We start from the raw sequence: 6,000 nt of genomic DNA, 5'->3' as shown, positions 1-6,000 counted from the left end.
GTTTTCCTGTTTACTGTCTACCTTTGTGGACACATCGAATGTGGGGGCTGAAAGGGGTCAGCAAGGGCTGTCTCCTCTCCTGTTTTCAGGTTTGGTGTCTCAATGCAACCCAGTTCTTTGCCTCTTTGGTTGTGCTCTGTCTCAGTGCTCCTCAATAACATGTGAAGTGTAGAGAAGTAAAAGAAATGCACAAAGGTTTCTCTTCTGAAGGTGTGGGAGGGCATGGGAGGGGGCTGGTTAGTCTGATGATAGAAAGGTCAGATTGCATTGTGTCGTCCACAGGCTTTCCAGCTGGGCAGGAAGGCTTCCCCCGCTGACTGCATCATGGCACTTCTTGTACATACTCACTTACCCACAGAAACTAAATTCCACGTGGGTAGAGGACGTGCCTGTGCTGTTGGCTACTGCACACCTAGCATCACCACAGTGCCTAGCACTATCAGACTCTTCCCGTCTATTTGTTGAAATGTCTACAAATAGACTAAATGCATATCAATTGGGATGGTCTTAATTTAAAATATATTAAGCCTCATTGCCTTTGCATCTACATTTGTGTTTGCCAGAACAATCATGCTGGCTTGGGGTTTTATCAATATGGTCGTTGCATCTGTTTTCCCTTTTCTGTGGTGGAAGCAGGGATAGTGGCCCTTCAAGAGCTGGGAAGAAGATGCATTTGAGAACAGCATATCCAGGCAGCCTGTGATTTCCTGTGAAAATGCACTCCGAACGCTCTTCCCTCCTACTTGTGGAGTCTTATCATATGCAGGCTTCTCCATCCAGGATTGATTGTACTTCTTTGAGATCCTGGAATCCCATCTCTCCTTGGAGAGAAGTTAAAAGTTTAAAGAAACTGAAGTTACTGGATCTGCTGAGGAGGAAGTTGAACGGCCCCGTTTAAGATGATAAAAGTTTACATTCTTTTGAAGATTGTGTTGGCTGCAAGACTATAAATTATAGCTTAACACAGGAATCAAGAGCCTTACAATTTTACCTTTTCATCAAGTAATTCTTCGAGGAATATAGCCTAAGGATAACATATGGAAGTCAGCGAAAGATCCATACCCAGTAAAATTCATCGCATTGTTATATATGCGAGCCAAAAGTGGGAAGCAAGTTTAATGTCCAACAATGGGCAATGGCTGAGAAAATTATGGGGTGCAGCTATTAAAGTGGGAAGTAGGACATTTTGTTGTGGCTCTTTTGATACCATGAATGTTTTCTGTCCCTAAAGAACAAACCACTGAATTTCTAAGTCAAAAAAAAAAAAAAAAAAAAAAAAGAGTAATGTGTTTAATTCTTGCCGGTCTCTGGAACCCTAATTCTTTCTAGTTTTGACTCTAACCCCCAGGAGCGTTGGGGATTGGGTGGGTTTTAGAGATAGGATGAGGCCATCTACCTTTCTCATAATTTGGGATTTAGAATAAAAAGTTTAGTAATTTATTCTTAGTGCCACCAAATAACTGTGGATGTTAAAAGAAATGTGACAACCAAAAACAGAGTCAAACTCTTATGAAGATTCTATTTATTGATGATAAAATATATTTATTGATGATATTGAGATAACTTATTGAGAAATACTTATGAGATAACTTATTGAGAAATACTTATAACATCAAATAAAAGCAAAACACACATGTGCATACATTTACATAAATATACACGGGTATCATATACTCGGTTATTAACATTGATTTTCACCAGTAAGTGATTATGAATAATTATTACTTTCTTCTTAATATTTTTATATTTTTTCAGAGATATACATTGATTTCACATTAAAGTAAAATTTTATATTAAATTAAACTTACATTAAATATAACATTAAATTAAAATTATAAAAACATTAAGATTATAGCATGATGGAGTTTGGTTAACTATAAGGAGAAACTTATTGATGGAAAATCAAAAAGTATTTAATACTGTACTTGAAATGAGCTGCTCAGGTAAAATATGTGGCTGCTTCCTCCTTAAGAGTTATGGAGAAAGAAAGCTAATTTCTCTCCCTGAAAGGTTAATGAATGTGAGGGCTGGGCAACCCTGGACCACAGGACACCTCTTGTGTTCTAAACACCTGTTGAATGATGGTGACACAGGAAGGACGGCTTAGTGCTACAGCCAGAAATGGGTCACTGTCTTGCCAGGCCTTGTTTTTCTTTCTTTCTTTCTTTTCTTTCCTTTTTTTTTTTTTTTTTTTTTTTTTGACAAATGCTTTACCAGTGAGGAGGCTCAAACACCTGTCCCGGGATATTTATTATAATGCCCTCTCTTAGTAAGTTTCCTATTTTTCACCTTCCTTAATAAGTTCCCTCCTTGTTATCACCTTCCTCCATTCAGGTCCCCTTTCGGTATAACCCCCATTACAGATGGTGGAAACCTGAGTGGTGGGGTTGATTTACTTCTCCCCACTGTTCCCTATATGTTGTACTGTACTGGTGCATGAGTCATGCTAATGAAGTAAATGATAGTTTTAGTTAACAAAACCAGAGGCAGCCTAAGCTTGGCTCTGACCATTGTTCTTGAACCGTGAGGTCCATTTTTCTCAGGGATATAGATCCAGACCAGGGTAGGCATCAGAACAGGGCAGAAGAGTCCTCTGTGGTCTTCAGTAGCCTTTGGGGTTCTCCAAATATGACTAACTGTCTAATAGAATGGCTATAATATGGCCATCCTGAATGGTAAAAGGAATCACCTACTTGTGATGGGCAATAAACACATCTCATCTTTCAAGTAAAATGAAAGGCAATATACCTTTCATTTCATCAATAAGTTTGATTATTTGGGGGCAGTACACAGAAAAAAAATATTTTATGGAGCAGGTACTTTGTTCCCAGAGATCCTGACAAAAATACTACTGGGACTAGAAGAATCTGATAAGAGTTACTATTCATAGCAGACTGGGTTTTCCTAGGGCCAACCTTGAACGAATTGACTTGGACTTGGGGAATCCTTCAGAGCTTCCCTGGCCCCGCTGGGGGCAGACTGGATCCTGGAGCTGTTTCCTGGGAAGACTAATTCATTCTGGGAAATGGGAGAGAAGAAAGAAAAGGGAGAGGAGTATCAAGTAAATTGACACAACTTATTTGTGACATTTAGGACAAAGGAGTCCAGGAAGGAAAGATAGCTCCAACCTAGGTCAGAGAAGTTCCCTGTGTTCCTCCTGGCTCTTTATTCAAGACAATAAAAGAGGATTCCAAGCAAAGAGGTCCTATCCCTACTAAGAAGTCTGTGGCTTTACAGAGATGGAATGAGAAAAAGTCTGTATTTGTTTGCTAGGGCTGCTGTAACAAAGTACCAGGGACTGGGTGGCTTAAACAACAGAAACTTATGTTCTCACAGTCTTGGAGACCACAAGTCTAAAGTCAAGGTATTGACAGAGTTGGCTTATCCTTAAAGCCATGGGGGAATGATCTGTTCCAGGGGCTCCTCTTGACTTGTGAATGGCTGTCATTTCCCTGTGTCTTCACACTGTCTTCCCTCTGTATGTGGCTGTATTCAGATTTTCTGTTTGTATCAGGACAGTCATCAGATTAGATCCCAACCTAATTACCTCATTTTAACTTAAATACCTCTATAATGGCCCTGTCTCCAAATATGTCACATTCTGGGGTACTGAGAGCTAGGACTTCAACACAGGAGGGTTTTTTTTGTGTGGGGGCTAGGGGGAAGAGGTGCAAAATTCAGCCCATTGACAGAGCCCATTTATTTCAGACTATTGTAAACTCTGACGTAGGAGTATCTCCTATTCTTTAGTGCCTATAGGTCTGAGGTCTTCAATCCTTTTCACCAGTAGGACAGCAGTGGTAAAACTCAGCCAGCAAACATTGCATGCAAGACTTCGCTCTTACAGCAAGTACTAAATGAACCATGTACTCAAAGCCAGCCTAGTTGGACCTTCTGTCCTTCTAAATGGAGCAATTGCAGAAAAAGCAAAATTCTATGGTGAATCCAAACAGTCTGAAACCATGAAGCTGGGTAGTCTGGCTATGTGGTGGAGCCCATTCATTGTGGTGTGTCCTGATCGTGTTTATTTGTCTAAACTCTTCTTGGTGTTGCCAAACTGCCCTCCTTGGACATTAAATAACAGAAAAGTGAGAAGCCATGCAAGTTGTAGTCATCTGTGACTGCAGGTCTATGGTGAGGAGGTCCAGCCAGACTAATAGGAAGACCTGGGACACAGGGAACCATGCTGTGTCTCACTGGGATGGGGCCCTACAAGCCCCAGGTTCCATGGGGCACAGTTTTGGTGTGACTGGTGGGGTCCCTAGGGCCAACTGCCATCTCCTTTATCATCAGCTAAAAGTTGTGCAGGTTAAACCGATGGATTGTGGGAGGGGAATGGTTGATGAGGAGAGGGAAACACTCTCGAGTCCTTTCCTAAATGCCTTTTTCTGCCCCAGACTGTGGTAAAATAGAGCAGAGACCAGCTGGCCAGCCTTGTTTGTTTAAGTTGTTGACTAATCTCTGAGTTCATGTGCTGAGCTGGTTCATGAAGTTCTTGAACTTTTATTATCCTTGGACTTCTGACACAATGAGAATGAAATAAGAAACTGCTACTATATTTAAAAGCAGTCTATAAGATTGAGTGAATTAAATGTTTGACTTTGAATCCAAAGATTCAAGGAATTAAAAAAAATTGTATAATATTCACTGAGAGTTACTCTGCGCCAGGCACTTATTTGAAACACAATGCATTAAATGGAAAATGCTCATAAGCAAAAGTAAATAAGAGATTCTAAAAAGTGAATATAGATCTGTGCTCTCCATTGTGGCAGCCACATTTCAGGTGTCCATAGCCACACATGGCTAATGGCTGCCATATTGGACAGTACAGATAGAGAACATTCTCATCATTGCAGAATGTTCTAGTGAATACAGATAATGAACAATAAACATGGACTCATATAGAATATTTTTTATTTCAAAACATTTTGCAAACTGCAGTTTATGACACCTGGAAGGGCCAGTTAAGACTGCTAGTTTATATGTCAGGACTGGAAATAACCTTAAAGATTACTGAGATTAGCTACCCACCCAATGATTAATCCACTCTACAACTTCCCCACCAAGCCTCTGTCCATGTTGGGCTTGTAAATTCCAACAATAGACATTTACCTTCAAAGGCAATAGATTTTATCTGAACTTTTGTAGTCCAAGATGGTTAGTATAATTCAGTACATGGTTCTTAGAAATGCTAAGTTTTCTTTGAAAATATTAAGAAATTTTATATTCTTATCAATGCCTTTAGAGATGAGTCATACAATTTCCATAAAAATTGTGTATAGAAAGGGTAAATGTCAAATGTAAGTGTAAATGTCCAAAATAAAATGAAGTTATGCTGTCTGCCCACTTGTCCTGTGGTGTCCTTAAGTATGTTAATAATAATAACATAAAAGAGTTTAGGCATATTAACATGCTAACAGATGACTTACTATGAACAATGACCTTATGTATTTCTCAATAATTTTTTTCTCAAAAATATTTTACCATAAAAAAATAAGTAAATATTCTAGATAAAAGATTAATCTTAACTTTTATAACACACATCTTGAGAGAATTATAACCAATCACAGTAGCAATACTTAAATATTATCTTTTTTTTTCTTTTCTTTTCCTTTCTTTCTTTTTTTTTTTTTTTTTTTTTTGAGACAGTGTCTTGCTCTGTCACCCAGAATGGACTGCAACGGCACATCTCGGCTCACTGCAACCTCCAACTCCTGGGTTCAAGTGATTCTTCTGCCTCCCGAGTAGCTGGGATTACAGGCATACACCACCACACCAGGCCACTTTTTGTATTTTTTGTCAGCCTTGCTAACAGATGGGATTTCACCATGTTAGCAAGGCTAGTCTCGAACTCCTGACCTCAAGTGATCCACCTACCTTGGCCTCTCAAAGTGCTGGGATTACAGGCATGAGCTACCACACCCAACCATATTTTCATAGAATGCTTCTACTTGAGTAAACAGGGTATGCTGATGTACTCCGACTTTTCCTCAAGGTCTT

This window comes from Rhinopithecus roxellana, chromosome 18 (genome assembly GCF_007565055.1).
Source record: "Rhinopithecus roxellana isolate Shanxi Qingling chromosome 18, ASM756505v1, whole genome shotgun sequence".
Lineage (NCBI taxonomy): Eukaryota > Metazoa > Chordata > Mammalia > Primates > Cercopithecidae > Rhinopithecus > Rhinopithecus roxellana.
The sequence above is the reverse complement of the archived record's forward strand: the minus strand, read 5'-3'. Positions refer to the sequence as shown.